The following is a 9,936-nucleotide window of genomic DNA, read 5'->3' on the forward strand; positions in this document are numbered from 1 at the left end:
CAGTAACTGGACTGGCATACAGTACTAGCTTAGTTCCTTCATAGCCAGTAGATTCCAGCATTGCCTAAGATATGTAACTTAGAGTAACACGGGAACTTAATTTAAAAGTTGCTTTCTTAGGGGTGCCTAACCCACTGGCTCAGTGGGTTAAAGCCTCTGCCTTCAGCTCAGGTCATGATCTCAGAGTCCTGGGATCAAGCCCTGCATTGGGCTCTCTGCTCAAGCGGGGAGCCTGCTTCCTCCTCTCTCTCTCTCTGCCTGCCTCTCTGCCTACTTGTGATCTGTCTGTCAAATAAATAAATAAACAAATCTTAAAAAAAAAAAGTTGCTTTCTTAAAGAGTCCACATTTTTTGCAGCAAGATTTCCAAATAAATGCTAAATAGGACTTTTAGCCAGATAATTGAAGCTGGTTGTTATCATATGAGAGAATGTGTTCAAATGGCAAATGCCATTATCAGAAGCCTGTACTGCATTTCAGTACCTATTTCTATCAGTTAATATGTTAACCAACCACATTGGTCTGGTAATCAGGCAGTAAGCATTTATTTGGACTGCAGGAATTTTTAAAGACAGATAATACCAACACAGAATATTCTATGAAAGACACACAGAATTAGAAGTATTTGAACAGATATACAGGTATTTTAATTATGTTTTGAAGCGGCTAATGGTTTATATTAGCTTGTCAACTTTTAGATTCATCCCAATTCTTTCAGATTCCTCTGAAATACTCCCAACAACTGGTAATAGCTACTTGCCTCAAGAATGGGGTAGCCACATTCCAGGTCCTGGTGTTGGAGACAGATAAGAGCAGTGATGGTTCCCTTTGCCTAATATCCTTCACTGTTCTTATTTGAAGGTCTCAGAGTAGAATAGAATTAGCTGTCAATCCCAGCTTTATATGAGGTGATAAGTGAAGAAAGAAGGGGTTTAAGTCCTCCAAAGGCGCCTTTTCTCTCTGATACTTTAACGAGGATGACGGCAGGACAGAGGCTTCTGGAAATTCTCACACAGGCATTGGGTGGAATTAGTACATAAGGAGTTGCAAAAAGGTTCCTCCAGTGCAAGAGAATAGGTCAAGAAAAAGTTATCTTCTGCAGATACACACTCCAAGAAGCAGTAATTATTTTCAGGGGGGAGGGGAAGGCTTAACAACTAGATGCAAGATACGTCTGTGCTTTCAATCTAATTAAACTAGTCCATTAATTCCTCATTTACATTTCTATCATTGCTCTGACCACGCTGAAGTATAACTACTGGTTTATGTCTATGTCCCGTCTACCTATGAGTTCCTTTAAATAGAAACAGCATTTTAGTCTTTTTTTTTTAAACCCATAGAATCTAGCACTGTGTCTGGTACAAAATAGGAACAAATGTGTTTTGAATAAATGAACTGGAACTATAACTAAAGAAGGCAGACAGTAAAATGCAATAGGCGGGGTGCCTGGGTGGCTCAGCTGGTTAAGCACCTGCCTTCGGCTCAGGTCATGATCTCTGGGTCCTGGGATGGAGCCCCTCATTGGGCTTCCTGCTTAGCACAGAGTCTGCTTCTCTCTCTCTCTTCCTCGTCCCCTTCCCACTGCTCATTCTCTATTTCTCTCTCTCCCTCAAATAAACAAAACCTTTAAAAAAAAAATGCAATAGGCATCTGTATGCAGTATATAAAAGGGGTAACTGGATTACAAATAATGTTATTTAGTGTTATTTATAAATATCCAAGAGAGCTATTAAATAAGAGCTTTTAAATCACAAAAGGATCTTAAAAAATATGTGTCCCCTATAGTAGTGATAGGTATTTATTAAAACTATTCCAAAATACGGCTGAATTTCTTCCAAGAACATGTAGGTCTGGATATCCAGTCTCTACACACATTTATTCATTTCCATAGCAGCTACTGAGTACTTGTTACGTGCTAGGTACTAAGACAGGAATGCGGACTACAAAGACAGATATTCATGGTCCTTATACTCAAGTCCTTATACACACGTAGTCTTTAGTATAGAAGGAGGAAAAAAAAAAAACCATGTAAAAAAAAAAAAGTGAGTTAGACTGTTATGGGCTAAGATAAAAGTTTGTTGCCAGTAGAAAGGGCGCAGAGAGACTGATTACTTCAGATATGCCCCGCTAGTGGGAAACACAGAATGGGAAAGATGATGATTCATTGGAGTCTTAAAAAGTGAAAAGTTAGGGGCATCTGGGCAGCTCAGTGGGTTAAAAAGTCTCTGCCTTCGGCTCAGGTCATGATCTCAGGGTTCTGGGATGGAGCCCCGCATCGGGTTCTTTACTTCTCTGCTCGACAGGGAGCCTGCTTCCCCCTCTCTCTCAACCTGCCTCTATGACTACTTGTGATCTCTGAAAAAAAAATTATATATATATATACATATAATATACATATATATATATGGGGCAGAAAGGCAACTCTTCATTTGGTTAATCTTTATTCATATATATATATATATATATATATATATATATATGAATGAAGTGAAAAGGTGGACAATGAGGTGGGAGGGGGCAAAAGGGCATTTTAGTTTGAATGACCTGCTGGAGAGAAAGTAATGAAACAATGACATGTCTGGTTCCACATAGATTTTAGAAGGTTTTTTTTCCTTATTTCTGTAGAAAGTAGAAGATTCCATTGAGATCTTGATTGGGATTGCATTGAATCTATAGATGGCTTTGGTAGTATTGATATTTTAACAATATTAATTCTTTTTTTGTTGGGGGAGAAGGCCAGAGGAGAGGGAGAGATTCTTATGCAGGCTCCACATTCTGTGCAAGCCCAACATGGGGCTTGATCTCACGACCCAGAGATTATGACCTGAGTCTAAAGCAAACGTCGGAAGCTTAACTGAGCCACCTAGATGCCCCAATATTCTTTTATTCTGTGAACATGAGGCACATTTCCATTTATTTGTATCTTCTTTGATTTCTTTCACCAATGTCCTATAGTTTTCAGAGTAGTGATTTTTCACCTTGTTGGTTAAATTTACTCCTGAGTATTTTATTTTTGATGCTACTGTCAATGTAATTGATTTCTTTCTTTTCTGGAAAATTTGTTGTTAGTGTATAGGAACACTACTGATTTTTATGTTAATTTTGTATCTTGCAACTTTACTGAATTCACTGATTAGACCTTAGAGTTTTGGGTTGAGTCTTAGGGATTTTCTCTATATAAAACCATGTCATCTGCAAAGAGAGACAATTTTACTTCTTCCTTTCCAATTGATATCTATTATTTCTTTTCCTTGCTTGATTGCTCTAGGTAGAACTTCCAGGACTATGTTGAATAGGAGTGGTGAGAGTGGACACACGTCTTGTTCCTGATCTGAGAGGAAAAGCTTTTGGCCTTTCACCACTTTAATGTTAGTTCTCAGCTTGTCATGCTTGCCCTTTCTTATACTGAGATGTGCTCCTCTATAGCAAAATTATTAAGAGCTTTTATCATAAATGGTTGTTGAATTTTGTCAAATAATTATATTGGAAAAAAAAGACTTAAAAAACACTTAGATGTGGATGTGTAATACACACACTTTGCCTATTGAGATGATAAGATTATTTTTTCATTCTATTAGTGTGCTGTATCACACTGATTGGCTTGCATATGTTCGACCATCCTTGCATCCTAGGGATAAATCCCACTGAGCATAGTGAATGATCCTTTTAATGTACTGCTGAATTCAGTTTGCTAGTATTTTTTGAAAGTATTTCCATCTATATTGGGCTGTAGTTTTCTTTTCTTGTCATATCCTTTTCTGGTTCTGTTATCAGGATAACACTGGCCTCATAAAAAGAGTTTGGGAGTGTTCCTTCCTCTTTGCTATTTTGGAAACATTGGTGTTAATTCTTATTTAAATAGTAAAGATCACCAGTGAAACCACTAGGTCCTGGGCTTCTCTTCATTGGGAGATTTTTTGTTACTGATTCAATCTCCTTACAAGTAATTGTCTATTCAGATTTTCTGTTTCTTCCTGATTCAGTCTTGATAAGTTGTATGTTTCTAAGAATTTGTTTTCCATTTCCTGTAGGTTGTGCAGTTTGTTTGTGTTTAGTTGTTCTAGGAGCCTCTTATGATCCTTAGTGTTTCTGCTGTACCAGTTGTGATGTCTTTTTCATTTATAATTTTGTTGATCTGCATCCCTTGTTTTTGTTCGTTGGTTAGGCTAGCTAGAGTTAACAATTTTGTTTATCTTTTCAAAGAAACAACTCTTCATTTGGTTAATCTTTTTATTAATGTTTGTTCTTGACTTCATTTATTTTTGTTCTGTTCTTTATTATTATTATTTTTTATACTAACTTTGGGCTTGTTCTTCTTTAGTTCCTTTCGGTGTAGGGTTAGGTTGTTTATTTGGGATCTTTCTTGCTTCTCAATGTAGAAAAACAATAAACTTCGTGGTTTGAGCAGAACTTAGCATGGAAAGGCACAAGGTTCTAAAGAGATAAGTTTCTAAAGAACTTGATATAGTAAGCTAAGAAGTTTTGACTTTTACTATATGAAATAGGAAGTGCGAAGTGCATTAGTGTATTAGGGCTGCCGTAACAAAGTACCACAGATTGGGTGGCTTAATAACAGGCTAGAAGTCCAAATTCAAGGTGTTGGCAGAGTTCTTTAAAGGCCTCTCTTCTTGGTTTGTAGATGGCCATTTTCTCTCTGTCTCTTCACTTGGTCTTTCCTCTGTATATGTATGTATCTTACTCTCCTTGTCTTATGTGGACATGAGTCATGTTTGATTAGGGTTTACCAAATCACCTAATTTTAATTTAATTATCCCCTTTAATTGTTATTTTTAAATTTATTTTTTAATTAATTAATTTATTTATTAAGGAGAGAGAGAGTATATGTGTGTGTGCTGAGCAGGAAGCCAGCCACAGCACTAGACTCCAGGACCCTGGGATCATGACCTGAACTGAAGGCAGATGCTTAACCAACTGGGCCATCCAGGTGCCCTAATGACCCATTTTAAAGACCCTATCTCTAAATACAGTTACATTCTAAGCTGCAATGGGTTAGGACTTCAATATATGAATTTTGATAGTTGGGGGGCACAATTCAGTTCATAGCAAAGTTAGATGTATATTTATGTCATCCAGACAGTAGAGGGAGGACAGGTTAGGTAAGTGCAGGATCTGGGGCAATGAGAACCTCTGAAAGACTTTCCAGTAATCTATACACGAGATGATCAGGGACTGAACTAGAAAGGCAGAGGAAGAGGATGTGTTCAAGGGAGATTTGAAAAGAGTTATCAGGAAAACTGGTCTGCAAGCTAGAATTTGAACTTAATAGCAAAATCCTCAGTGCCCTTGACATTTTTGCCAAGATCCCTTAATGCAGACTCATGTTCTGCCATTCAACATCACACATGGCACCCTCTAGGCATAAAGACCTTTCCAACGTGATCTTTGATCACATTAAGCTTTTTTTCAAGGCCAAGCCTATGTTCCTGCTTAACTCTCTGTCTGAAACATTCTTTCCTCTTTTCTTAGCTACATCTATTCAGGTAGAGGTAGTCAAACACTACCTTCCCCATGAAGCTCCAACTTCCTCTGGCAGCAAATCATTCCCTCCCTTGGACCCCCAAGAGCCCTTTGTGCATGGACTCTCTCACACTATGCCAAGGTTATTTTACATTTTGCACACCTGCTACCACCCATTAACTGTAAGCTCCATGTGGGCTGAGATTGGTTTCTTTTTTTTTGTTTCCCTGGACTTGGTAAAAGCCAATGGAAAGTATTTAATCAATATCCTATAAATGAATGACAATCAAATACCCCTGTGAGGTATTGTCTGTTCTTCTGTAATATCTCTTTTTATCTAAAACACTAGGAAGAGAATAAAGCAAGAAAGTCAGATTTTCCATATTTGGGGCTAAATCTCTTATAAAAAGAAACAAGATATTTTCATAAACCAGCAAGGAAAATTCCAGGGGAAAAGCCAGGCAAATCAACAGAGTTTCCAATCTGTCACCACTTTAATCCAACTTGTAAATCACTTCTAGTTTAATTTTAAAGGACAAAACAACACTGTCTTCATTTTTTTTTTAACCTTTTTTTTTTTTTTAAATTTAAGAACTTAATGAGTGGCTCCCATTTCCTATCTGATCAAATCCAAGTTTCCCAGTCTGGTTTTAAAGACCTCCTATAGTCTGGCTGCATTTCACTATCTAATCCACGGTCCACACAACTGTCAGAATTATTTTCCTGAAACACAGAATTATTCATTTTCATACTCAAAAATACTTTAAGCTTCCTCATGACCTCAGATAAATTTCAGATTCCTCATATAAGCTTTGACCCCTGTCTTATTTTCTGGCATATCCTCCCCTAGTCTTCAATCTTCAGCTACCTTCCCAAGCAGTCTTTTTGAAATATTTCTGCCATTTTCCTGTTTTTCTTTCTCTACATACAAGTTCAAATTGTTCCTCAATCACCTGCAAGGCTCTCTTCCATAGCTGTTGTAAAAATTCAGCAGTCCAAATACAAAAGATATCCATCCCACCAAGATTTCTCCATTCTCTTGACTCCCTATGAGAATCAGTCTCTGGGATCAGCCTGATTGGGATCCATGATCTTTTCATATTCCCTACAGTTTCTGCTAATACTCTATCCTTCCATTACGGTTATATACAGAACTATTATATCATTTCAATCAGTATGCACACAACTTTTAAGACACCCTCCCTAGACTGCACATCTATAGCTCGATTTCATTGCCTTCCTTTCTAGTAAAATCCCTCAAAGGATATGTTTATATATGTTGTTTCACTTTTTCTCCCATCTTTTGAGCTTGCACAAAGTAACTTTTATCTGCTACTCACTGTAACTGCTTTTATCAAGATCAACAATAACCTGCATATTTTTGAAAGCCAAAGGACAATACTCAGTTGTCTTCTTGAACCAACAGCACCAATTGACATAGTTCTCTTTGCTGCTTGAACCACTCTCTTCCTTTGGGGCCTGGGACACCACTTTCTTGCTTTTCCTCTTCTCCCCACCACCTGCTGGCCCATCCTTCTCTAGCTTTTTTACTTGACTTAAGTTGTCCCAACCTTTATAAATTGAAATGCCTAAGATTTAGCCTTCCTTCCAAACACTCTCATACTCTGATCTTGTCCAGTCACGTTTATAAATTTCACCAATAGGTTAACAAGATCTAGTTTTCTGTCTCCAGCTTTTTTTACCTATCTCCTAAATTCCAGATTCCTATACACCACGGCCTAATCAGTTGTATTTAGATGTCTAATAGGCATCCAAAACATAGTATGTCCAAAACTAAACTCTTGACTTCTCTCCTCTAAAACATGCCTCTCTCACACCCTTCCTCATTTTAGTAAATGGCCTCTCAGTTCTTCTAGACCTTGGTGTCATCTATGACCCTCCTTTTTCTCATCTAATCCATTAGCAAATTTTGATAGCTCTGCATTTAAAGATTTTATTTATTTATTTGACTGATAGCTCTGCATTTAAAATATATTCAGAATTTTGTTGTTGTGCACAACTTTTTCAATGTTATCACTCTTGTCTAAGCCACCATCATCTCGTGCTTGAATTATTTCAATAGTCTCTTAACTGGTTTCTCTCTATATATGCATTCAGTTTTGCTTCGGTACTTTTATATTTAATATTCCTTTACCTGGAATCTTTCTCCTCTAGAGAGCCACAGGTTCCCTACTTCCTTCAGGTCTCTTTTCACATTCTACTTTACCAGAGAGGCCTTCCCTAATCACATTATATAAACTGGAAGTCTTTCTCCACAATTATCTAACTTCTGCCTTGCATATTGTTCTTCATAGTATTCATCACCACTGGACAAAGTATGTATTTATCTGTTTGTATCCATCTCCTCCCCTTTGAATATAAACTTCTTTAGAGAAGGTGCTCTGTTTTTATATTCCCAGGGCCTAGAACATTGTATTTGATTTATACAGAATGAATAAATAATTGCCACCTATTGGTTTGAAAGCTCCTATATAGCTTTTACTGATTATATATTCCCATTAATACCTTTCACATGGTAAAATTTCAAAATGTTAATCAAACTGAATTGCATCTTATTTCTCTCTACTTTTCAAAAATGTTCTCTTTCCTTTTTTGGCAAGTTTCCATACTGTACTTGCTTGCTTTCTTCTGCTCCAGCTCACTTCTGCTGGAAGCCTTGGCTGCTATTTCTTTAACTTCCTCTTTTTCTGTCTATATTCTATTACAACTTTACTTTCTGGGCTTCCAAGAAACTTTGTACCTAATTTATAATTTAAATTTTATCATGTAAGTATGTATGCATGGGCAAAAGCATAATATATATAAGGTTATGTATTGTCCATGGTTTTAGGCATCCACTAGGGGTCTTGGAACGTACCTGCTATGGATAAGGGGGGAAGGTCTAGTGTACAAGGTTACATGCATGGTAAGTGGTAACAACTATATCAACTGATCAAGAATAGTATCTCAATTTGTATACTACAGATCACCACTTGGATATCTAATACGGATCTTATTCTGTCTGAAACAGAATTCCTGATTTTAGCACCCATACCTATTCCTTTATCATTCTCCCCTCATCTACGAGTGGGAAGCCAGTTTCTTTTGCCCAAAGTCTAGGAGTTTTTTTTAACTGAAACTTCATTCTGAGATAGTAGATTCACAGGCACTTGTAAGATCCTGCGTATCCTTTATGCAATTTCCCCCAGTGTTAACATCTTGCAAAATGATAGTACAGTCTGGCAGTTCCATAGTAGCCAAAAGAGAGAACAACCCAAATGTCCACTAGTGGATGAATGGGTAAACCGTATGCAGTATAGCCATATAATATTATTTGGCCAGGAAAAGAAATGAAATGCTACAACTTGAATGAATTTTGAAAATATTATGGAAAGTGAAAAAAGTCAGACAGACAAGGACACATATTATATGATTCCATTCATATGAAGGTCCTAAATAGGGAAGTCTATAAAGAAGAAAAATAGTGTTGCTTAGAGCTGGGGCAGAGTGAACAATAAGAGATGAGATGAAGATGAGGTCAGTGCAAGATAACAAGGCCTGGATAGTCTCAAGCATATTTAAGTTTTAAAAGTCATGCTGGCTGCTTTGTGAGAATAAATCACAGGTGGAAAAGAGGGGAAGCAAGGTAATTAGTGAAGAAGCTACTCTAAAAATCAATGCAAGACAGGATGATGGTTTGGACTAGGGACTTTGGAACTGGTGTGTGAACTGATTGGCTCCAGATATGCTTCAGATGTTAAAGCCAAAGGGTTTGTTGGTGAATTCAGTGCACAGTGTAACAGAAAGAAAAATGTCAAGATGACTCCAAGGTTTTGGGTATGAGCAACTGGACAGATGGAACTAGCATTCACTGAGATGGAGAAGAGTACAAAAATAGCAGGTTTTGATGACCTACATGGGGGAGTTTGGTTTTGGACATGTTAATATTGAGATATTGATTAGCCTGCTAGATATATGTGCCTCTGCGGTTAATATTCTGTATTGGCTTATAATTTGGAAGTTGTCAATGTACAAACTACACTTAAAGCCCCCAGGTAAAATGATATCACCGAGGGTATTGACTTACAGAGAAGAGGTCCAAGAGCCTGAGGCAGTCCAAAATGAAGAGGCCTGAAAGATGAAAACGGACTAGCAAAGGAGACTTCAGAGCACTTAAAATAAAATCCATGCTCCTTACCTTAATCATGACCTGGCCCTTCTCAACGTCTTTCATCTCACAGGATATTTAGCTTTTGGAATATACCAAGTCCTTTCCTGTCTCGTGACCTTTTTGTTTGCTAAGCCATCCACCAGCCCTGGTTTTACCCTGGCTCCAGTTTTAGCCGCTTCTTTCTGCCACTACAGCTCTCAGTTAAATGGTTATTCTGAGTTTTTTCCTCTAACCAGCCCTCCCTATTTAAATAGGCCCAGCCCGACCACCCCCACCCAATGATGGCTC

General features: G+C 37.6%; 1 long non-coding RNA gene across 1 annotated transcript in view; it reads right to left on the reverse strand.

Moving 5' to 3' along the window:
- Window positions 1-9,797, reverse strand: part of LOC309858514 — a 40,247-nt gene extending 30,450 nt beyond the window's left edge. The window contains exon 1 of the long non-coding RNA XR_014308224.1: window positions 9,676-9,797. This is a non-coding gene — a long non-coding RNA (uncharacterized lncRNA). The remainder of the gene's footprint in view (window positions 1-9,675) is intronic.
- Window positions 9,798-9,936: the final 139 nt, after the last annotated feature.

This window comes from Mustela nivalis (genome assembly GCF_964662115.1).
Source record: "Mustela nivalis genome assembly, chromosome: 2".
NCBI classification, from domain to species: Eukaryota; Metazoa; Chordata; class Mammalia; order Carnivora; family Mustelidae; genus Mustela; species Mustela nivalis.